Source organism: Zosterops lateralis, assembly GCF_965231275.1.
Source record: "Zosterops lateralis genome assembly, chromosome: W".
Lineage (NCBI taxonomy): Eukaryota > Metazoa > Chordata > Aves > Passeriformes > Zosteropidae > Zosterops > Zosterops lateralis.
The window spans coordinates 29146014-29171306 of NC_139801.1; the positions used below are offsets into that span (position 1 = coordinate 29146014).

General features: G+C 45.0%; 1 long non-coding RNA gene across 2 annotated transcripts in view; it reads left to right on the top strand.

Moving 5' to 3' along the window:
• The first annotated feature begins 11902 nt into the window (after positions 1–11902).
• The window catches only part of LOC310922271, a 28946-nt gene continuing 15555 nt past the window's right edge, over positions 11903–25293 (top strand). The window contains exons 1-3 of one of the 2 annotated variants that reach the window (XR_014592370.1): positions 11903–12058; positions 13490–13563; positions 14361–14401. This is a non-coding gene — a long non-coding RNA (uncharacterized lncRNA). Of the gene's footprint in view, positions 12059–13489; positions 13564–14360; positions 14402–25293 lie in introns of those variants that run through there. The other variant, XR_014592369.1, reaches the window with a different exon arrangement.

The window sequence follows — 25293 nt, forward strand, 5'->3', positions numbered from 1 at the left end:
AAATTGTTCTAATAATTTTTCTAGGGCTTGCTCAAATAAGTTTGGTGACTCAGTGAACCTCTGGGGTAAACGAGTCCACCTTAAGTGTTGCTTCCTCTTTTTTTCTGGGTGGTCCCACTCGAATGCAAACTAATCTCTACACTTTTCTGCCAGGGGGTATCCCCAAAATGCATCCTTTAGATCTATGATGGTAAACCAGGCATGCTTCCGGGGGATTTGGTTTTAAAGGGTATAGGGGTTGGGAACCACAGGATGCCTGGTAAGAGTTCTCTTGTTAATCTCTTTGAGGTCCTGGACTAACTGATACTTCCCTTCTGCCTTTTTCACAGCCAGGATGGATGTATTATGGGGTGACATGAACGGTTCTAAAATGCCTTCTCTGATCAATTGTTCAATTATCGGTGCCAACCCTTTCTTCCCTTCTGGGGATATCGGGTATTGCTTTACCCGAATTGGAGGGATTCCTGCCTGCATTTCTACTTTTATTGGCGGAATATCAAGGAGGCCACTTTTTCTTCCCTCTGCCCAGACTTCCGGGTTTCTCTCTTCCAGGTCTCCTGTGGTCAGTTTCATGATCTTCACTACCATCCTTCCTTTTTCTGGGATAACCCCCACCCCCAACTGGACTTGCAAATCTCTTCCCAATAAATTACCTTCCACATTTGGTAAATAAATAAAGTCACACATGGTCTGTCGCGAGTTTCCTCGGATTTCAACACTTTCAATTACCAATGCTTGGAATGGTTTTTCTTCCGCTCCTGTTACTTCACACATTTTGTTTCTCAAAGTTACTCCTGTTGGGAGCTCATTGAGACTGGATCGGTTTGCTCCTGTATCTACTACAAATTCATATTCTCCATGTTGGGGACCCACATCAAAATTTACTATGGGCTCGTCTTGCTGGCACATTGGATCCCCTAGTACATAGAGCCCATGACACCCCTAACCCTCCTTACTTTCCCCCCCTTATTAGCTTTTCCAATGCATCTTGCTCCTCCTTGATTGCCTCATCAAGAGATAACTTCTGGCAATCCCCTTTCAGGTGCTCCGTTTCCCCACAATAGAAACACTTCCAATCCTCTCCTTGCTTTTTAGAGATCACCCAGGGTGGTAAAGCATTCCTTTTCCCTTTTACTGGCTTCCCGTCTTCTCTGTTGGGTGGACCTTGGTTGGACACACTTTCCCTGGCCACAGCTACCATAGTTTTTGCTTTCATTCCGGCTTTCACTTTTTCCCTTCTTAGATAGACCCTTAAAGCTTCTCTCAACAATTCATTTATTCCTTTTTCTTGCCAGTCCTCCATCTTTTCTAATTTTCTCCGAATATCGGGCCAAGACTTGGTGACAAATTGGGTCTTAAGTAGCACTTGGCCCTCAGGGCTTTCAGGGTTAATACTAGAATATAACTGGAAATTCTGCTTTATTGTATTTAGCCATGTGGTCGGGGTCTCATCTTTCCCTTGCATATTATCAAAGGCAAGCTTTGAGTTGTTGCTACGGGGAACTGACTCTCTGCTCCTTTTAATCATCAAATTTCGATAATCATCCATGTTTCTCCTGTCCTCTTCCCTATTCGGGTTCCACCTCGGGTCACTTACAGGTAGTTTATGATCACCTGGGGGGCCCATTCTATTCTCCCAAATCTGTATCCCCACAGTTTGAATCATTCTCATTTCCTCTGGGCTAAATTTTAAATATAGAATTCAGCTCCACCCATGTAAAAGTATTGGGACCCAAGAATTGATTTACTTGTTCAGACACCCCTACTGGGTCTTCTACTAGGTTCCCCAGTTTTTTCTTAAAGTTCCTAACCTCTGAAGCTGTCAGGGGGGTATTTACAAATCCCACTCCTCCAGCAGCTCCACCCATTGGAACTTCTCTTAAAGGAAAAAGTTTAGCTTTAGATCGGGTGTTATAGCAATGTCCTCCTGGATTATTTTCAGAGGAAGACTCTGTGCTTGAGGTGGACAAATTTGGTTCCCAGTTGGTGGGTGGTGCTAGAACAATGGATGGTAAGGGAGAGGGAATCTGGCTACTGTTAGGGGAGACAGGAGGTATTACTGTTGAGTAGAAGGGGTTGTTGCTTGATTGAGAGAGACTTATTGAAGGGCTGGTCAGGGAGGAGACAAGGGTTCCGGGTTGGGAAGACTGAGAGAGATTTGCAGGTAAGGTCTGAGGACTGGAGGGAGGAATAGGGGAATCAATTTAAGGAGGTTGAGGAGGACTTATAGGTGGGGCCGAAGGTATGGGAGGAGAAACAGGGGTTACAGTCTGGGAATGCTGAAAGGGGTTTACAGGTGGAGCTTGAGGGCTCTGAGGGATAACCTGGGGTGTATCTGGATAAGCAGGAGGGGGAGGTAAATAGCTGAGTGGATCCCAAATAGAGCTTTTTTCTTCTTCCTTGTTCTTATCACTTTTTTCTTTCTGCCCATGTAATTTACAGATCTTTACTTTCTCCCTCTGAGTGCTCTGTTCTTGCCAACAAGCAGCATACTGTATCTGTTCTATTTTTATATCCCCTCGGGCTCTCAGATGTTGATTTAATTGAGCGCACATCCAGGGGTCAGTTGTTCCATGCCATGGCCATTCCCCAGGTAGACTTAGAGTGGGCCATACTTTCACACAATAATGTATCATTTTGATTTTATTTAAAGCTTTAGTACTCTCCTCCCTGTCCCACTGTTGTAAATTTTTTCCTAATGGACTTTCTGGAGGAATATTAGGTATTTTCTCTTTCTTCTGCTTTTCAACATCTTTTGGCTTACTCATCCAAGTACCCATTCTCACTTGGTAACTTCAACTAAAATTTTTTAAAGCGCTTTCACTCAAATCTAATCAGACTTAATTCACACTCACTCATGGGCCCTGGAAGCAGTTCATATGACCCGCCCTTAGGGTCCCGACCTCTGCTACAGCCAACCCCTGGTACCCGTCAGTGGCCTGAAACTTGCCCACACCCTTTAGGGCTTCAGCTGCCACCCCAGCCAGTACCCTCTCTCACTCCTGCACGTCAGGCAAATCCCCGTAAGCAGCCAGTCAACCTGGGCCCAGGATTACAGTTACTACTTACTGCCAGGATTCAGACACACAGCGTGCGACTCACCCATACACCCAATTGTTAAGTTCCTCGCACTTTGGAACTTCCCTAACTCTCTCACTCTCCTGCACCCAGACAGCGTCCTTTTAGGCACCCCCGACCAGTTCTACCTCTCTGTACTCGGTAGCATACACCTCTGTTGGGTATCCCCGACCAGTACGACATCCTCAAACCCAGAAAGCGTACCCAAAAGACCCCCGACCAATGCACTCTCCACACCCGGTAGCGTACCCCTCTCTTGGGCACCCCCGACTAGTGTGACCTTTCCTGTACCCCGTCAGTTACCTCCAGCTAGTAACCTCGGCCAGTACACCTTGCTCTCCCCACACCCCTGCAGGCCCTGGGGGTAGCCTAGCCTAGCCACTCCTCTAACCTGTGCCGGTGTGGTGCGTGCTTCACACATTCATCCCTGGCCTCCCCGCACACTTGGGGAGACTTGGGAAGTTTACCCCTACAGGTCTAGGGGAAACCTATAGCACCACTCACCCTATGACGTGCCACTGACTCCCTAAGCAGTCTCCGCACGTCTGGAGGGGGGTTCACTACACCCCTGGAGACTCCTCTCTCACTCTATTCCCTTTTGCTTCCCCCTGTTCCCAACCAGCCCCCTCACGGGGGTGTGGAAATACGATACTAAGAGGTTCTCAATCACTTTGGGAGGCCGAGCTTCCGGCCCCCATCTCACACATTCACACACTTGCACGTCTCCACTCCCGCCACCGGGTTTATACTTACTCGATGCTCTTCAATGGTGTCCCTCGAGGCTAGCGTGCGATGTCATCTTCTTGGTCCAGGAGGCCAGCTGTCCAGGAGATCCAAGGTTGGGCGATGCCTTCCTGTCCAGGTCCTCTTCTGGGCGTGGCCAATCACGGACATGTCCCCAATTTCTTAAAAATGGGCAGGAGACAATGTTTTCTCCTTAAAATGTTTTCATTGATCAGCTCTCAAAGGGGTAGCTCGAGGGGTGGTCTGAGCGCTCACTGCTCTTCCTGGTTCACCTTTGAGGAGGAGGTGCAATTTGGGTTTGCAGCTTTGGTCACTGCAGAGCCGGGAGCCCACCCGCGCAGGTGTTCCCAGAGCTCACTCAGGCCGGCCCGCTCTAGGGGTATCCCCCCCTTCTCGGGCACTCTTTAAGTTACAGAGAGATACAAAAAACTGTTTACCAACACTTTAGGACATAGCCAGTTCAGTACTGTCTTTTGTGGGTCCAGATTTTGCATCGGTTTGTCTCAGCTGGGGATATTTGGTGCCGATTATGTTCTGGCTTACAGCAGGGTTCATGGGTGTTCTACTAATTTCCATGCCAGCAGGAAATGCCGACGGAGCGCATGCGGTGGCCATGCCAGCGGCAGCGGGGCGCGCGGGCGGAAATGCAGATGGGATGCACGCGATGGCCGGCAGTGGTTGAAGGACCCGCGCGGCAGCAGCTGTGGCAGACCCACAGTGGCGGCGGCTGCAGGGGTGGAGGACTCGCAGCGCGGGGCTGCACCGGCAGTGGTGGTATTGGCAGTGGGGGCGGCAGCGGCCCGGGGGCAGCGACGGCCTGGGGGTCCTGCGGCACCGCTGAGAACGCTGGCTTGTTGTAGGGCGAAGAATGAAGCGGCTGTGCCCTGGCCCCCTCCGAGGCGGCGGCAGTGATTCGGGTGGCCCCTCCACTGCCTCCTTCTCGCGGGGACCGGGGCCGTCGGCTTTCAAAAAGCAAACATGCTCCCTGCCTTTGCAAGGAGACCACGGAGGTGGCCCTTCACTGTCACATTACAGGGGCTTACAATTACAAACCATTTGGAACATTAAAATACACTTATTACACAACAATTAAGAGAATTTTAACACTTTAAACTTTCAACATATAACCAGGAGTCTTTTTAACTTTATTTCTTTCAATGTGACCAAGCAGGGTGTGTTGGTTTAGCACGGATTGTAAAAACCAATTAGTGGCTGACTTTAAGATTGACCGCCAGATTGGACAATTAAAATAGGGATACACCTCTGAGTCACACAGGCTTAAAAATCAGAACAACCCCGGGAAACTTCCTCTTCCTTCCGGCTTGCCAGCAGGTAACACCGGCTCCCCGGGGCCACTCCAAGGAGCGGCCCAGGCTGGCTAGGCCCCTGCCACTCCCCCCTACTGGGGGAGAGCTGGCCCGGGCCTGGCCATGCCGACAGACCTCCCTGAGCTCCCAGTGGGGGAAGGGGAGGCTACAGCTTAACGTCTGGCTAATTTTAAAGCCTACCCCTCCCAGCCAGTTCGCGGGAGATTCCCCCTGGGCCCCAGGGAGCAGCTCCAAGCCGGGCCCACCCCATGAGACTGAGGGGTGGGGGGGGAGGTATCTACCAGCCAGGCAGCTCTGAGATCTTTCCTGCTAAAGTTCTCTTCCCCCCATCAGCGAGGCCTTGAAGTCTGACACCATGAGCGCAAGCAGAGGGAGAGAGGACCTGGGCAAGATTTAACTATTTCCTGATACAGATGAAGCTTCCAGAGCCCTAACCCTTCTCACAGAGAGAGAAAAGGCCAAATTAGAGATATGTAAAGGGACAATATGAAGATATCAAAGTCAGTGAAGGATGAGTTACCCCTTAGGTGGAAGAGATGATGTTGCCTTAGTCCTAGGCCAAAAATCTCCTATGAGCTGTGGTAACAAACTGTAATATGAACATGCTAGAATTTCCTTTAAATTGTGGACAAAATGAATTGGGGAAAATGATTGTTCAGATTTGTGGATTTGAGCAAAGGTATTTGTGATTGACTGAGTGAATATTGAATTAGAATCTGTGTTCCTGTGATCCCATGAGATGTTTGAACAGAGAAAAGATGAAATAAGAAGCTCCCTGCATCAGTGAAGAAGTGAGAAGACATCTCTGTCCCATGAAATGAAGAAATCTTTTGCATTTGAACTGTTCATTTTTAAAATGACATGCCAGTATGCATGAGTCCACGGCCCATATGTAGTCATGGGAAAGGTTACGTGATATGGGAGGTCCACAACTGCAGATTTTCCCCCGAGCGGCTGCTGTTGTGAAAGTTAAAAGCCACAAGCAGACTGTTTTTCTCGTGGAAAGTTACCAGAACAAATTAGGAGAGACTTCTCTCTCTAAAAGGACTAAATGAAAGACTATTTTATAAGTGGTACTGACCTAGAGTTCTGAGTTTTGTCTCTACATTGTTTGTGGGAAAGTGAACACTTAGGGGGAGGAGGAGAAGTGTTCTGAAAGTTTTAATTTGATTCTTATTTTCTTCTTTTAGTGTGTGTTAATAAATCTATCTTTGTACCTTTAAGTTTGGGCCTGCTTGCCCTTTCTTCCTAATCCTATCTCACAGCAGAAAAGACACTTAAACCATTACACTAAATTTGGCAAACAGAGACAGGTGAATGTGAAACCATTACACAGGGCAAGAGGGTCTTTGCCAGCAAGCTGGCCAGACTTACAAGGAGGGTTTTAAACAAGACTCAGTGGCGAAAGGGGGTGGAGTTTTGAACAACAGAGAAGAGCCAGGTGCTGCTAATGCATTGGGAACCAAGAGGGGAATATCTGAGAAGGGCCACAAAAGAATTGGGCTTGATCTTCCAAAAAGGTGATGAGGTCAACAGCCCAACAGAAGTGCCTTTGTACCAATGCATGCAGTACACTTAAGAAAGAGGAGCTGGAAGCCATTGTGCAGCTGGAAAGGTAACAATGTAATCACTACAGTAAAAATGTGGTGGGACAACTCAAATTATTTGAGCTCTGCAATCAATGGCTATAAATTCATCAGAAAGAAGGAAAGGTGGAGGTGGACCTCTATGTAAACTGGAAATAAGAGGGCTTGACTGCACAAAGGTCTCTCTGAAAGACAGTGATGAACAGGTTGAGAGCTTATGGGTGAAAATTAGAGGCCAAACTGTTGCACTAAAAGTAAGAAATCTGGCAGAAAATAAAGCCCCTTGCGTTCCAGCTGGTCCTCAGAGATCAGAGGGACTGGGTGGAGCTAGGCTTAATTTCCGATTACAACCAGTTTGGCACTATGAATCTGGTTGCGTTCTCTAAGAATCTTCATTAGCACAGATTCATGAATAATGCAGTTCATTGAAGCTATAGAAATACAGATTCAGAATTGCCATTGAGATATGCACTAGCTGCAATAGGGCTCTAATAACATTGTGCTAACCCAGGTAATAATAATGATAATAATGGTAATGATAATAATAATGATAGCTATAATAATCTGCAGAAGCTTCCCAGGAAGGTGTCCCTGCTTGGGAGGAGGAAGAAGAGAGCATCTGGTCATCTGTCTCCAAGGTCTTTTGGGACATGCTCCTAACTAGGTGAAATTTCTACCCTCCTTAAATACAGCCCCATCTTCTCCTTCTTGTGTATAGCATGATCTAAGCAGAGAGCTGAGTAATATAGTCATATATGTAGTAGCATGTACATCAGTAAGCTTATTAGCATATGCATGAGTATGCATTTCAATACTTAAATGACCCTTAATCAGGCACAGGTCACTTTTTTGGCCTTGGTGTCCTTCAAAGTTCCAGTCATACAACTTTGTTCTGTTCTATGCTGTTCATCAGACAAAAGAGGACTATCCTAGATGATCCAGACCTTCTTCTTCAGCTAACTCATCTTTTCTTTACATCTGCTCTATGGATCCCCCATCTGCAAAGATAATTTTCTTGGGAATGGTTTTTATCCCATATCCATTTTTTTGTTTTTGTTTTTGCTTTTTTTGTGCCCTTAAGTAGTCACCCCCAACCTCCTTCTGGGCCCCCCCCCCGCCCATCCCCCTCCGGCTCCAAGAGTATTGCAATGGGCGAGAACCACCCGGGATTCCTGCTAGAGTTGGGGGCAAGGTCTCAACAGCCTCTTGGAGTGGTGTTTCTGGCTAGAGATACTGCTGCCTTGTGGTTTTTGCCCATTTCTTTTTTTCTTTTTCCTTCACTACTGTGACTGAAGCATATTGGCTTGCTTCTCTGCTCCTTTGCTTGCTTGGAAACCCACGGCCAGCATGTGCTGTGCTGGGAACTGTCTTAGTTTAGGGCAAATTTGGGAGAAAACCCCCAAATAGGGTCCCTCTGGGAAGCAGACCCAAACGGCCCCTCCTCCCAGCCGGTCTGGGAAAAGAACTTCCTTGGAGAAAAGTGTAAAAAACTATTTATTTAACAAACAAAGTGCCCACAAGCATAAAGAATGAATAATATGAAACAATAAAACCTTCTGTTCTGGAGCGAGAGAGCAAATTGAGAAAGTCCTTGCCATGGATGTAGCTGGACTTGGTCAGTCTCTTATTTGTCACTCTGGAAGTCCAGGCCCCGGGAGGCCGCAGGTGTGAGCTCCTCGGTGCTACTCTGTATTTTTCAGTCCAGAGCAGGTTTAAACAGTTCCAAGAAAAAGGAAAAAAAAAGAAAAGTCCGGGAAGCTTCTCTGCCTCAGCTAGCTAAACTAACTAAAAGCAAAAAAAAAAAAAAAAAAGATTTCTGTCCTGCTGCTGTCCGTGCCTCAGACGAACAAGACCGTCCTGAGAAAAAAATGTAGAGGAGTGAACGCTGTTTCTCAAAAGAAACTGCATGCTGCTTCTTTCCTTGCTTCACTCTCGGAACCAGTCTTAAAGGCACAGAACTCAATATACAGCACACACAGAACAGACGATTGGAGATACAAGCATCATAAAGTCACTCTAGGACAAGAACCAACAGTCTCCATGCCAGGGCCCACCCCTCTGTGCAGCCAGACCCTGGGACCAGCCATTGCCGGTGAGCTATCCAGGGGAGCGACTCCCTGCCCAGCCCCACTGTTCTCTGCTGCTGCTTCAGGGCTTCTTGTTACACTTTAACCCAACACCCAGACACCCCGCGGCTTCTGGCACACCCCGGATTTTCTGCTACATTTTGTTTTCCACCCCCAGTGTGTGTGCCTCTGCCATTCCAGCTTGCTTCCTCCAAGGTTTCCTGCTGCAGTCCATTCCCTTTCCCGAGTGGCACTGAGACTGGCTGCTTCCCGTGAGTTTGCAAAGGAAAGCCCCGTCTCTCTCTTGCCAGCTTGTCCGCCATTACCACGTGAAGAGAGACAGCAGAGCTCGTTCTGCAGCGCCCCCTTGCAGCCAAGGGGAATCATTGCACCTGCCCTGCCTGGCCAGGAGCCAACAATGCCCCTGCCAGCTGTGATGATAACTGGACCTACGGGGAAAGTGCTTGACAGCCAAGAGAAGGCTGTTAACGGGTTTCTGTTTTTTTTTTTCTTGGTGCTGTTTGTTTGCCATGTTATATATATATATATATATTTATTCTCATAAAGAACTGTTATTCCTTTTCCCATATCTTTGCCTGAAAGCCCCGTAATTTCAAAGTTATAATAATTTGGAAGGGAGGAGGTTACATTTTCCATTCCAAGGGAGGTTCTCACCTTCCTTGGCAGACACCCATCTTTCAAACCAAAATGATAATATGGAGGGTACATGGTGTAGGCTGTAGATAGTAAGCCTTAGCTTTTGCCTGAATCCATGGTCATCATTTCACACAAGCCAACAAAGGAAACCTTGTGGTTGATGTCTACTATAGGCCACCTGATCAAGGAGAGAAAGTCAACGAAGCATTCTTAATTCAACCACTGGAAGCATCCCGTTCACAGGCAAAGAGTAAAGTCAAGACACTGAAATTTAGGAAAGTTAACTTTCAGGTCTTTAAAGAACCAGTGGATGGCACTCTGTGGGAAACTGCCCTCAGGGATGATACAGGAGCAGAAGGGAGCTGGCAGTTCTTGAGGAGTGTTTTTCTTAGAGCAAAATAGCTCTCAATTGCCATGCATAAGAAATCAGGCAAGAGAGGCGAGACACCAGCCTGGATAAGTAAGGGCCTTCTCTTCTGGTTGAGCTGAAGCACAAGGAGGAAACACATAGGCAGCAAAAGAAGGGACAAGCATCCTGGGAAGAATCTAGAGATGCTGCCCAGGTGTGTAGGGATGAGATGAGGAAAGCTAAGGCACACCTGGAGCTGAATTTGGCAAGGCATATGAAAAATCATAAGATGGGCTTCCAGAGGTGCGTTGGTCAGAAAAGAAAGAATAAAGAAAGTGACTCTCATCCCTCTCACTTCCCCTGCTGATAAATAAGTCAGGACATGTAGTGACAAACAACATGGAGAAGGCTGTTTTACTCAGCAATTTATTTTCCCCAATTTTCACTGGCAATCACTCTTCCCACAATCTCTTGAGACCCTGAACCTCAATGCAGGCACTGGGGGTCCAAGTCTCCCCTGTTGTAGGAAATGATCTGTTTTGAAACCACCTGAGGAACCTGTATGTACAAATGTCCTGCACCTGGGGAAGAACAACCCCATGCACCAGTACATGCTGGAGACCCATCAGCTGGAAAGCAAGTTTGCTAAATAGGACAACGTGGTGTTGCCACAAAAGTGGCCAAGAATATCCTTAGCCCAATAGAGAGGAAAGCAGTGTTTATATATATTACAAGACAGTTGTGTAGACCACTCAAAGTGCTCACTGTCCCTGGGGCTGCAGGGCACCACAGACCACCCTTGGGGGCATTGCCTATTGTAAAAAACAAAGTTCACTTTTTAGAATTTTTAAAAGTTTAATAAGGGATAAAAAGGGACAAAATATCCAGCACTGGGGTGTTTTTGGCGATTGGCCAAAAAACACACCATTGTAAAACAATGTTCTCTGTATACTGTTACAATACAGTAACATATTTATGAGTTTTATACATTATTCAAACATTCTTGTGAGTTTAGATGTTCCAGGGAATTTCTTGCTTTGTTTTGACCTCTGACTTGTCTGCATGCTATCGTGTTGATTAGATCTATATGTTTTATTTTTTCTCGTGGTCCCATCCTGTTGTTTTTACTCCCTGATAACGAAGAGTCAATCAATTATTTTCTTGGTGCTCTGGTTTTTGTCACCGTTATCTTATCTTTTAGACAGGCCAGTCCACAAATGTGAGAAACAACATAATTATATTATATCATAGGCCTTAGCAAAATATTAAAATAGAAACTTAGTAATGTTAGAATGCCTTTATTCAGGTAACTCAGGAAATGGTGTAAAATATTTATCATGCTACTATTTATATAAGCTACATGGTATATACATAAACTGATAGATTATATTATATCAACAAGTATTTAAAAGGAATTATAAATTGTACCATATCAAAATACTTGTGATTAATAACCACATGCAAAAGCTAATACATAAATGCAAAAGCCAATATTATATTGTCATTTATAACACCTATTTTTCTAAAAGACAGATAAGCATACATCTGATTTTGAGCCCTCAAGCCAGTATTGCCAGACGCAAGCTTTGTCTTGTATTTTATTCCAGGAGTTGTGCGGCATAGAAATGTCTGCAATGGAAGTGGGGCTTTCAGCAACAATGTAGAGCAACTTCTGTTGGTTCTGCGAAATGTCCTGAAAAGTTAGGGCCAGGCCTGCCCTGCCCTGGCCAAAGCGGTCATTTGACTGGAAGGAGCAGCACCAAAAAGGCACAGGCATCTTTGGGGTGGACTTGATGCGGTAACAAATAACAAGAAATAGTACTTGTAGTTACTACAGCCTCTTCTGCGACCTCGTAGCCCGCCCTCAGGGTCGCAGCACTACACGGAGAGATCCCTCCGCGCCCCGGCCAAGGTCGGATCCCTCCGCGCCCCGAGGGCACGCAAACTCACTGAGTCACGGTAAGCACTAGCTCGACGAGGGCGGACCATCCAAGGGGGCGGGGACAAGCGAAAACGACAGACGAGGCAGCGAATCGAAAAGCAGGATCGGCCGGCGGCGATCTTTCGGCCCAATGGGAGCCGCGGAGGGCCTGTCCGAGTGGAGGAAGTGCGGGGACAGCACTGGGCGTTGTCTTTGCCTGACGAGAGTATTGGAGTGCTGGGTTGTCTGGTCTGGTGGCGCCATTATTGTCTTCCTAAAGATCATCGGCAAAGCATTTCTCCGGTGCCATCAGCGACGAGGACGAGGAGGTAGTCGCGGCTTTGCTCTGTTCGCGGTTCTTCTTTCCTTCCCCCTCCTCCCTCTCCCTGAGCCGAGGACCCAGTGCGCGGTGCCCGGGAGTGCGGCAGGGTGGGTGGCGGCGCTGCTGTGCGGGTGGGTGCAGGGACGGGGGACGGACGGGGCCTCTCTGGGTTGTGGCGCTCTCTGCTGCACCATCCCGATAGCTTGTTCGGTGCCGCACCCCCACCCCTCCGGCTGCCGTGGGCGTGCTGGGTTGTTGGTGTTGTCCCGGCTCGCCTCGTATTCCACCCCACCGTGTCGTGTGCGCGCCTAGAGAAGGGCCTCCGACGGTAGCACACTTGGTGTTCAGCCGCAGACGTTTTCCGCATGATGTCGCTTTGGCACTGCGAGTCGTGCAAAGTTTGCTACTTCGTAAAGAATGATAGTTTTAAAAGTTTATTTTAGCACACTCAATCAAACTCCTTGAGGATTCTGTGTGTGTGTGTGAACAGTGAATGTCTAAGTAATGACCATAATGAGTTGGGTTTGCATGGAAAAAAATGCAGGTCTCGATGTGTCTCGTAATAGTATCAAAAAGGTTTCACAGCTCTGCTGTCCTGGGCTTTGGTTCTGAACCCCAAACTGGACTAGGCAAGGAATAACAGGGTTTTCTGGTTTTTCTTTTTAAAAAACCAATTTAGAAACGGGACATTCTGCAGCCTTCAAACGCTTCCCAGATCTTATTTCTGTGGGGAAGTGGGACCGTGATAACAGCATGCTTGCAAAGTTCACGGGTGCTGATGCTAGGAACAAGAGTGAGCTGCTTAGACTGGGGGGGGAAACAATGCAGCCGTTGCCTACACGATGCTAACTTTAAGTTAGTATCTCATATAATTTAGTTATTAAAATGCTGAAGGTTAACAGGGATGCCTTCTGCTTTTGAAGGTAGGGTTTGCATGCAGTATGGAAGACAGACTCGTCCTATGCACTCGCAGGCTTCCTGTCATTATGCGTGTGTTTGATACTTGAGCCCCCTGTCCTGTGGGAAATGAATGGCCGCTGCTCTTCCAGTCACTGAACTCTGCCGATTCAGTTAAGCCATTTGTCTCCAGTCTCTGCGTGGACCACATCCAATAGAAAAACTGCTTAGGATTACAACATACTAGAGGTTGCTAATCAAAAGCAGTGGCTCATCTCTTGCCTCCATCATCTTCCATGCTGAATCCCATTTCTGGAACGGACTCTGTAAATATATTGTGTTTTGAGTATAGAAATCATTACTATCATGCAAGAAAAATCAATATTCCGGCTTGTGTTTGAGGTTTCTGGTAATCTGCTTCTGCAGGAGTTCAGTGGGGCAGGTTGATTTGCTTAAGCTGTTACCTTTCTCTGAAGCTGGTTATGTTTTAACTGTTTACTCTTCCTACAGTGACTCATGTTTCATGATCTTTCACCCCAAGCTGGGATGCTTTTCCTAGTCATGCCTAAGGAGCCAGTTATCGGGTTGTCTGAAGCAGGAGATTCTGGTGAATCTGTAAGTATGGTGGAAGCTTTCTGTATGCTAAACTGCATCTCTAGTTAGTTCCTCATTATCTAGACTCTCTCATCTCCCCTTTCCCTCTTGATAGGACACAGTAGTTACTTTCAGTTTTGTGGCGCTATAATCTTTTGCCTCTAGCTTGTAATGGAGTTGAGCTTTTTGACTAAAAGCAGTAATATAAAGCAGTGATCATCCCTGGGTATGTATTTCTGGTGCAAAATGCAGTGTTTTTTTTGGAGTGCAGTCTGGTGCCTATTGTCATGGTTTAGAGTCAGAGTAGTAGTACTTCTAACATGGAGAAGAGGGCTTGGGGGTTTTGGCAGCTTAGGGGCAAGGAAGGACCAAGCTGGTTGACAGATGCTGGATGCTTTGCTTTTAGCTATGAAAGTCAAGTTACAAGACTTCATAAACCCATGCAAAAGGCAGCCTAAAGTTTATTTTCCATCAGGGTTGGTTATGTTGCCTGAAGACACAATGGGGGCTTTAACCCAGAGACAGTGTCAGCTTCTGTGGCTGTTTTGTAGTCCTTTGCTGTCTATCTTGAGAAAAATTGCCTAGCTCTCTTTTGCCCCTATAGCGTGCATAATTGATCTTTGTAGCTTTGCTTGAAAAGTGTCGGTTGCAGGCAGTTGGATGGACATTAATTTGTAGCGCAACGGCTGAATTGCTAGGAATTTGCTAGCTGCTCTCTCTGAGTGGTTCTCTGCTCACCCCTTCCTGTCCGCTCCCCTATTTGTGTTCCTTTTTTCCTCCTATTTTACTTATTTATGAGTTTGTACTTCCTTCTCCAGCTTCTTGGGCATGTAATGATTGTTGGCAAGATGTGTGTTGCTCACCTGGGCCTGACCAATGGATTCCGGATGGTTGTGGATGAAGGGCCCGAGGGTGGGCAGTCTGTCTATCGCATACATCTACCTGTTCTGGGTGGCCGTCAGTCGGGCTGGCCGCCTGGCTAAGATTTTGGCACCACAAGATTTGCTGCACGTGTACAAATTGCCACTGAATGGATTCCGTCTCTTGCCCGTCAATCTAGCCGCTGTCGATGTTTGATTCTTTGTGCTATGTGTCTGTGGAAGGTAATAAAAGCTTTGAGCAGCAGTTGCACAATAAAGATTTGTCATGGGGATATCATCTCCGTCTTGTGAGTCTTACTGAGGGGAAGTAGTTCTGCAAGTTCAAAACTGGTGTTTCCCTGGAATGCAAGCATGTGGAATGTTTCAGCCTGTTAACAGCATTCCATTGATAGTGTTTTGCCTGTTCACTTGAAGCGTGTCGCTGGGAGCACGCTTAGCAGTCTCCTGCATCTAGTGGGACGCAGTCTTAGCTTTTTGGCAGTACGTTTTACCTTTCATCCTGTGTTGTTACCCCTGCCTTTGGAGGGGCAACACGTTGCGACGTGGGAGCGGACTTTCACAGAGGATGGCAGGCAGCAGCAGGGTGAAACATGGAAGGCTCTTTATTATCTGACTCCAATAGCTTATATACATTTTGTACAGAGGGCCAAGATTGGCCCAAAGAGGTTACAACCTCCTGACTCCATTGGTCAATATGACCATCAGTCAAGTTCTCTCTCAGAGAACAAGAATGCAAAACATACCGATAAGTTCTAAGAATACACATTGTTTACATGCAGCAGCCTGAGAATCAGGCTGCTAAGACTCAAATACTTGAAACCAAGAAATGCAAAGACGACAATGTGTTGCCAAAAATTTCCTTCAAACTGGAGAGAGCCAACGGTTATGAAACTGTGTTTCACTGGAGAATCATAGGATCCTAGAGCAGCCCAAGTTTGAAGGGACCTCAAAAGATCATCTGGTTCAGCCTTTTGTTGAAAAGGGATCATAGATGAGATTATCTAGCACTCTTTCTAATAGTATTTTGAAAACCTTCAGTGATGGGGACTGATGCAACCTCTGCCCATTGTTCCTTGTCTTCTTCATGTGGCTCCATGTGAAGAGAGTGTCTCCATCCTCTGTAGCTTCCCTTTAAGTACTGGAATACTGTGATGAGGTTCCCCCTGAGCCTAGGCAGGTGCCTAACATTTTGCAACTAATTCCTTTGTCTTTGCTAGTCTTCATGCAGCCTCTTGCTGCTTTCAGATGTTCCTCCACAGCTTTCCAATTGTGCCAGTTATCTGACAGCATAGGACTTGGACTTATTCCCTGCTTCTGTAAGTAGTCAGTGCTATTGCTTGCCATCCTGCCGACTACACCAATTTGTTGCAAATGAGTGTCTTAGGTCACTTAAAGAATCACAAAGGTATTGGCAAAAGGAGGTTTAAAATAAAAGTGAAAGCGCAGCAAAGTTCTTTGGCAAGGTTTGCTCTACTTCTTAACAGATGGTTAAAGCACTCAGAGAAAAAGCAAACTAAAATATAAAATCAATCAATCTAAAGCTAAAATCAACTCAAAAATTGTCTATGTTGAGGCTTGGTGGGGGGGATAGAAGGATATGGATAAAAAGGAATAAGGAAGATCCTTCGGTTGAGTCTTCTCCATGTTGCTCCTTCTGAAGAAGAGAGCCTCTGTCCTCTTTAGCTGCCTTTTGAGAGCCAGAACACTGTCATGTTTCTCCTGAGCCATCTCTTTTCTAAGGGAGGAAAGGCCCAACTCCTTCAGCCTTTCCTCACATTCTCCAGCTTTTTGATCATCTTCCCTGCCCTCCTTGGGACCTTCTCCTGTCTGTCTGCATCTTTTTGTTGAATTCTGAGGACCAGAACTGGACACAGAGTGTGGCCTGCAGGCATGGCCTCTGTGAGAAGAGGCCAGGGTCTGTCCGATGCTGGACACAGCTAGTTTCTGCCAGCTAGGCACCAGACTCCTTGAGGGCCAAAGCTGAGCAACTCAGCAAAGCTGGTGGCACCCCTGTGTAAGCATATTTAAAAAACAGCAAAATGCTGTCTGGGGCAGGTACTTCCCTGCTGCCCTTGGATCTGGCAGGTGGCTGTGTCCTGAAGTAACTTTTTCTCCCTATTTTCTCCCCCTGTCCTGTTGAGGAGGGGCAGTGAGAAAACAGCTGGTTGTGCCCCTGGCAGCCAGCCAAGATCTGACATCAGAAAGCCTAAAAGGCAGGTTTGTCCATGTAGAAGTACAAGGGGGGTTGGTGGTTTAGAGACTGATAGTGACCAGGGTAGGAACAGAACATTTTTGAAGTAGCAAATTCCATCAATATCTGGGGATCCAGTCACTTTGAGAGGGGGAAATTTCAATGGAAAAAGCCTTGTTTCTGAACAATAATAGGTTCTTGTAAGAAGAAGGATCTAGTCTCCATTTTTTTTTTTCACTTGGTAATACAAGTGGCAAAGATCTGGAACTCCTGCATTGAAAGGGATACCACTGAGCAGAGCCCATTGGGTGCTCTGTGTGTGTGTGTTGGATGCCCAGGATCAGCTATAAAGAGGTCATGGAGGAGATGTGAGGTTGGTCTGGCTAAATTTGATTAAGACAGGATCTTATAGAAGGCAATGCCTTGAGGATGTGAAGGGTAAAAGGATAAGTCAGGCTGGCAATGTTGTTCCCACCCCCTTTTTTTGGAAGGATTGGGACCAAATGTTGGTTTGAGTGAAGGGCAGGTACCAATCTGTCTTCTATAACTGCAATTTCAGCAGCAAAGAACACCCAGAGCTGACTATCAGGCCCCAATAATGCTTTATCAGGTGTGGCTTGTGTGAAGTTGATTTCCCCACAGCAGCTCTCACAGTGCTGTGCTTTGCATTGGTAGCTAGAAAGGTGTTGATAACACACCAGTGTTTTGGCTACTGCTGAGCAGTGTTGGCACAGCATCAGCGCTGTCTCTCCAACATTCTGCCCCCCATCAGTAGGCTGGGGCTGGCAAGATCTTGGGAGGAGATGCAACCAGGACAGCTGACCCAAATTGGCCCGAGGGATTTTTCGTACTGTATGACATCAGCTGAGATATAAAAGCTAAGTAAAGGAAGAGGAAGGGGAGGAATTTGTTATTTACAATGCTTGCCTTCTGTAGCATCTGCTACGCATGCTGAAGGAAGCCCTGCTTCCCAGCAAGTGGCCAAACAGTGATTGCTGATGGGAACTAGACAATAATTTTTTTTCTGCATCTGCTTGTTTGCACACAAACTTTTTCTTTTGCTTTAGTAAACTGCCTTATCTCAACCTGTGAGTTGTTTTCCATCTTATTTTCTCTCTCCTGTCCAGCTGAGAAGGGGGAGTGATAAAGTTGGTCAGTGGGTACTTGGCATCCAGCCAAGGTCAACCCATCACAGATGTCTTTGATGCCGTCCAGGTGTTGCAGGAGAGGAGTCAGAGATAACTTTGACAGATCTGATCAAGTAGCTGGTTTATTGAGTTCCAGTCCTACTTGTTGAGCATTCGCCTGGACCAAATTTCATAGAGTTCAAACTGGAGAAGCACACCTGTTACACCAGCTTTCCCCTAGCAACGACCCCAGAGCTCGGAAGGTGATACTCAAGGGCATGGAGGCCCAGGGGGTGTTCTCAGTTCTGCCACTGAGAGGAAAGGGCAAGAGGAGGGCACTGATAATGTGTGTCAATAATTGGCTGCAGAGCTGGTGCTGGCAACAGGATTTTGGGTTCTATGAGCATGGGACCCTGTGTGTGGATCAGCATCTGCTTGGGAGAGGGGGCTCCTCCTCACTAAGCAAGGCAAAGGTATTTTTGCCAGAAGGAAATCTGACCTCATTAGGAGGGCTTTAAGAATGAGGGCAAGGAGAAGGAGAGAGTAACCAGCTGCTCTGTGAAGGAGTGACAGACTAGGTCAATGAACAAAGGGTGGGGAGAGAGCTCTAGTACCTTCAAGTCCCCCTTAGCACCCAAAGGCAGCAGTCAATGTCATAGCTGCAAGCATACCCAGCAGGAAGATTTCCTTAGACAAGTAACTGTTAAGAGGAGCTTGACAGGCAACATGGGGTAAGGCCCCAAAAAATGTTGTCGACAAGACTCTTAAAAGGGCTTATGTTTTTTTCATGGACTCTGAGTTAGATGCATGGCAGAAATACCAACAAAATATTCTCAAGAGGTCAAAACAACAAAAATCTTTACTGGCAACTTCAGACAATCAGAGAACTTTGGAAAAAGTTTAAAGCAACATTCAACCAACATAAAACATTTCACAAAGCATTAACTTAGCCCTTTTAACTTAGCAAACTCCAAGCCCATCTGATTTTAAGTTACTCAAAACTCTGAGAACCTGAGAACAGGGAATTAGAAGAGAAAGAGAAAAAATACAGAAAATAACAAATATAGCTACTGATTTATTAAAAAACTATGGACATTGATCTAATACCAATATCCAACTATGACGGACAAAGACTCTCTAACAGTTTAAAGTTAGAAAGTGTATGTTTATTACGACGCCGGGCAGCGTGCGGGATAGCTCCCAGAAACACACGCGCAATTTACAGATCATCACAGGGCCTTTTATCTACAGAAGTATTGAATACACAAACTACAAATGCATATTCATAGCTCTGATACCTCCCATTCCCCGCTTCGTATGGTAATTAGCCCAAAAAGCCACCAAGCATGCGTAGTTTGTTCTTTGAAATGGGTCGGTGGTCTTTTTAATGGGGTGGGGTCCCAAAATGATGAAGTAAGATTGTCTTCCTCAGCTCTGACTTTTTAACCTTTAGTGTTCATGACAGCTAAATCCTGTTTTTCCCAGGACTGTTTGATTTATGATTGTATTGTATTCATGGGGTCTATTGATTATTCAGGATGCAGAAGCCCTAGCTTGACAGCTCCTCTGATTGATCGGTTCCTTCCAAGGATTATCAGTTCTTTCAGTCTGGCTTCCGTTAGCAAAAGGGAAGTTCTAGCTACATTATCTCAGCACTATCTATTTTGACTACAGTCTTTAATTCTTCTAAATCTATGCCTCATTTTCCCCACTTCTCCTTTTAAAGTGAGTAAATTCTTTTACTCAAAAGTGTTTTCCTCATCAATCCAATCTGTACAGCTAGTGTCTCTCAAGACCAAGCCATACGCTTTTGATAATGAGGTTAAGGCTGCTATTCGTCGTAGCATCCTCCAATTCCAAACAAGCATCGCAACAGATAAAACTAGACTTATACTAACTAGAATAAGCAACACAACTATAGGGTGGAGTAAGGCATTTAGTATACCAGTTGCTGTTGGAGACCACCCAAAAAGCACATCCCACCAGTGATGAGACAAATGTTCCTCAAGCCTCTTAAATACTCCTTTGATGGTTTCTGTGTCATGGTGAATTGTAATTAATGTCCTTCTTCCCTCTTCCTTAATTTTTTTTAAGATTTCTTTCAATCTGGGATGTTTCATCAATTGAGCGACTAAAGTCAAATTCATTCCTATGGGTACAGGCAGTATATTCTGCACGGTAGTTAGGTTAGCCTTTATATATTGATGTGATATTACAGGTGCTTGATAGGAAAAATCACATCCCTTAATTCTGACAAAATTGCAAATACACAAATTGAATTGGGTCTCATTTATAATTTGGTTGTCTATTTTTATGATGCGGCATGCTGTCCTTAGACAGACACAACTTTGCCCTGTATACACCAGTGAAGTTTTCTGTTTGACTGGATGCATTTCAAAGTGACAGATATTCTGGTCTGTATCCAAGCAAGTGTCTTTGTCACCTTCTAATGTCCCTTCACATATGTATCCTAACTGTCTTCTCGCAGTACAGGGCTCTAGATTAACAGTTTGCCATTTTCCTTCAATTTCTCGTGCCCACATCCGGTGTTCAGAAGGGTATAATACAGTTCCCTCATGATTTAATCCTAAGGAGACTATTGGATGTATTAGGTCCACTGAGGCATCATGTATAGTTAAAACAAAGGCTGTCGCTACACTAGTCACAGGGTTATAAGTGAAATTGACCATCACCCACCAAGACTGGAGTTCCCTCTCCATATCAGAGGCATTATCCCAAACAATTTTGCGAATCTCAGCGGGAAATGTTCCCTCTCCGCCTTCCCTGATAACTGTGGCAGCTACTGATTGCATCCACAATTGTGCCTGAGTACATCCTAGAGCCAGAGAAATGTTTTCACTAGCTGTACCTAGTGCATTAATTATTACCTCATGATCTTGCTCTTCTGTGTTTTCCCATTCTGGTAGTATTTGGGTCAATTTCCAATGATTGTTACCCAATGCAAGTAGAGAGGATTGCAAAGGTTGTTGTAGTTGGACTAGATCATTCCCTACTGAGGCTAATTTATTCATCAGTACCTCTGAATCTATTGTATTTAGTACTCCCAACCCTGTTCCTAACACCCCAGTGAGATCTCTCTTACTTTTAAAATTAGGAGGCACACATTTTTGGAGCCAAGTGGTCCAGTCCACAAAGGAGTTTTTGAGAAATGGAGCACATTCTGGCTGAACGTGAGAAGCATTTACCTGTACTCCCATTTCTACTCGTTTTAAAGACCACTTTGGGTTAATTATCAGCTTCTGAATGCCTGTCTTTTTAATAGCATATGGCCCAATTTTGGTAATTACAGGAGTTATGTGTTCCTCTACTTTTTGGATAGATGGTACCTGGGGGATCACGGCCTTTCTTGGCACTGGTGGAATCATCTTGGTCTGGTCCTTATGGAGCTCAGTACATACTTGAGTAATGTTAAAGTTGATGTCATACCCTCTTATTGCACACCCCTCTATTTTGAGTCTAAATTGAGGACATTTACTCAAGCATTTGTCACAGCATTCAGGACTAATCCGGATGGGTCTCATGGGCGGGTGGTAAGCCTCATGGAACCCATCCTGTACGAATGCATACTTACACCCCCAAACATTTCTTCCTTCCCATAAGCTTGCATTCGTAACTCTTAGCATCTTATTCAAAGCCTTACGAGAGTAATCATCATAAGCTTTTCCTTGACATCTGTTTATCTCAGTTACATTGTACCTACGTGGTATTGCACTGACCCTTGCTATAGTTATTGCTGCAATAATTACAACTTTCCACATAATGTCCATAATAATTATTAGTCCTTCTATTTGTGGTTCTGAGTGAGCTTCAGCTTCAGTTCATCATCGCCTGGTGTGATCTTCCAGATTCCTTCTGGGGCTTTCTTCACTCGGGAGTGATGGATCCAGGCCTTTTGTTCTTTAATCTTGATTGCAGTGAAGGTGGTGAGAAGCACTTGGACTGGTCCTTCCCACTGTGGTTCCAAGGTCTTTTCTGCAAAAGACTTAACATATACATAATCCCCAGGTTGTATATCATGTACTGGCCCATCTAATTCCCTGTTTTGAGCTCCAGCCACATATTTCTCAATTTCTCCAAGTTGTCTATTTAGGGCCACCATATACTTGTGTAGGATTTCCTCCCCTACTTGCATGGGTGCTGTTCCATCTTGAACTGCATACGGCCTTCCATACAATATTTCAAAAGGACTTAGTTTTTCTTTTGCCCTTGGTTTTGTCCGAATTCATAATAATGCCAATGGGAGAGCCTGGGGCCAGGGCAAATTAACTTCTTGTCCCAACCTCACAATTTGTAATTTAATCAAGTGGTTCATTTTTTCCACTTGGCCACTAGATTGTGGATGGTATGGAGTATGCAATTCCCAATCTATTCCCAGGTGGTTACTTATTTGTTGTACAATTTTTGAAACAAAGTGTGGCCCTCTATCTGAGGATATGGTGGCTGGAACTCCAAACCTCGGTATTATTTCTTGCAACAGTGCTTTGGTCACTTCTCGGGCCTTAGCTGTCCTGGCAGGAAATGCTTCTGGCCATCCTGAAAAGGTATCAGTTAACACCAATAGGTAACGATATCCTCCCTTCCTGGGCAGCTCTGTAAAATCAATTTGCCATTGTTGCCCAGGCCCACAGCCTTTTCCAATTTGTCCCATTTTTGGCTTTGGGGTATTTTTGGGATTAGTTCGGAGGCAAAGACTACACTGACGGGTTACCTGTATTACTGTACCTCGTAATTTTCTAGCCATAATTCTTTCTTTCAAATAACTATACAAGGCATCTATTCCCCAGTGTGTTTTCTCATGTTCCCTTTGCACTAATGGCCATAACAAATAGGAGGGTACTACAAGTTTCCCTTCCTCTGTCACAGCACACCCTTCCTGATTATAATTTGCTTTCTCTGCTTTAATAAGTTTCTTATCCTTCTTATTGTATACTGGTTTACCTTCAATTGAAATTTTTCCATCTGGGATAAGTGCTGCCTCAATTGTCTCATTGGGCACCTCACCTTTAGCTGCGTCTTTTGCCTCTCTGTCCGCCAGCATATTCTTCCAATTAGAGCTCACTTTTTGATGCGATCTGTGCCATCCTCTCAAGTAGCTACACAGCATCTAGCAGCTTTAGGATTTTTCCAAATGGCTCCGTGTGCAAGGACTACCTCAAAGGCATACCTTGAGTAAATGTCCAGCCTTCTGTGCAGAGGTGTTGGTGGGCAATGGTCCAGACTCTATTACCTCTCTGCTGATGGTAACTGCATACCCAGCATGCCTCTTTCCACTGACCACGTAGCTGCTTCTGTCAGTAAACCAGGTCTCCTTCAGATCTGGGTGACTGGAGGAGGTGGTTTCGATGGTCTCCAGGCGGTCGTGGATCACTGGTTCTCCTATACTCCCGCTGAGGAAGGAAGCTGGGTTCACAGTGTTAGTTACCACAATCTTAGCTTGGTACATTAGGAATCTCTGTGGGGAGATCTAATGTCCTCCTTTTCTTCAAGGACTGCAGACATTGTATGGGACACTAGCACAGGCGTCTTCTGGCCTAGAGTGAATTCTGAGGCACTCTGGCCATCCTTTAGGAGCTGTGTACTCACGTCTGGAAGTCCCAGGGCTGGAGCTGACATGACGGCCTTCTTTAGCTGGTCAAAGGACTGAATAGCTTTCTTAACCCAGGTAAATGACTGTTTGCCTCATCAGCTGGGCTTTCTTCTGGGATCTGCAAGCCCAAAAAGTTTAGGAGGCTTACCGTCCGGTCCACTCATGTTTCCTGGATCTGGGTAGCTCTTAGGAGGTCTTCTGCATACTGGAGCAACTGTTTGCAAGCTGCTCCCCAAATATCTTCCATCCAGTTTGAGGTTCTCCAGTGCAAGGACCACCTCAAAGGACTCAAATGAAAAGATTTTCTGGCTGGCTTTATGGAGAGGGAGGCAAAAGAAAGCATCTGCACATCTAAAACAGTAAATAAGTTAACAAGATATAAGGGTTAGCGACTACTGAATACAAGCCTTCAGTTATTCTGTTAACAGCTAAGTTTTGTACCAGCCTGTATGACTTGTCAGGCTTCTTTACTGGCACGATAGGAGTGTTGAAATTAAACTGACACTCCTTCAGTAGTTTTATCTTTAAAAAGTTTTCTTTGCCCTGCCGACATGTCAGGAGCCTACACTCCAGGAAACACTTATTCTATTTTCTTTTTTTATTATTATTATTTTTTCAATTTTTTTTTTAACAGTTTTACATATTGTTGATTCTTTACCTCCAAAATAATTTTTCTATTTTGAAATATTACTTTTGCCTCCAGCTGCTCTAGCAGATTTCTGCCCAAAAGTGCAGATGGAGCATTAGGCATATAAAAATTGATGGATTCTCTATTGTTTCCCCAATTTAAACTTCAATGGTTTGTAAATGTAAGCCTTTTTTAGGTTGGCCAGCTGCTTCTTTTACTATTACATAGTTACTGGTTACAGGTGTTAGGGTTTTATTGCCCCAGTGTCTTATCAAGAATTTTATTTCTTTTTTTTTTCTGTTATGGCATCAAGCAGCAATTGGGATCTGGTAAATGCTGCTTGATTACAAACTTCATTTTCTTAGCAACCCTTATTAGATCACTTCGATAGCCTTTAGCACCCTTTTCCCAAATCTCTAAATCAATTGAGGAAAAGGGGACCCTAATCAATTTTGTAAAAGAAAACCCCATACAGTTACCTAGACACTTAATCCAAATTACTGGTTATTAATTTTTAGAGTTTCTGAAATTCCGTTTCTGGGCAGGGGAACTTTTTGAACCAGCTTTTCAATTCTTGTTCCTTCTATTCTTAAAACAAAAAGTTAGCAATATGTATTCTTTAAAACAAGGCTCGAAGCACGAGCTGTTGAAGAAAGAATTTGTGTTTACATAAAAAAGGAAAATTTTTTTTTATTTAAAAGAAAAACCCACACGATTACCCAGACACATAATTCAAATTACTGGTTATTAATTTTTAGGGTTTCTGAAATTCCATCCCTGGGCAGGGGAACTCTTTGAACCAGCTTTGTAATTCTTGTGCTTAAAACAAAAAGTTAACAATTGAAGAAAATTTGCAATCAACTTCTTATACACTGTCCCTCTTCACCAAAACTTGTTTATGTGATAGCAATTTTTTTTAGGCTCACAAAACAATGGGTTCAAAAACACTCCACAAATTTTTGCACTGAGGAAAAAGCGGGGGGGTTTCTCGATCAGGCAGTTTTGGCTTTTTTTTTTTACAATTAAAACTGTATTCTACAAACAAACAATAGTTAAAACAAACACATCAGGCTTTTTCAGAATTTTAAAGATACAGCCAGAGGCAACAAATTCTGGCTCTCTGCCGGTTACCGGGACAACCCAGATTTTTGCCTGATCACTGTGATATCTTAGGAGAATGCTTGCAAAGAGCACACACAAAAAAAAAAACTACCTAAAACTTTTTTTTTTTTTCTTAATAAACAATAAACAGTTTATCCACCCACAGATGTTTTTTATTGAACAGCACACTGATTAAAATCACACTATCAGTTATG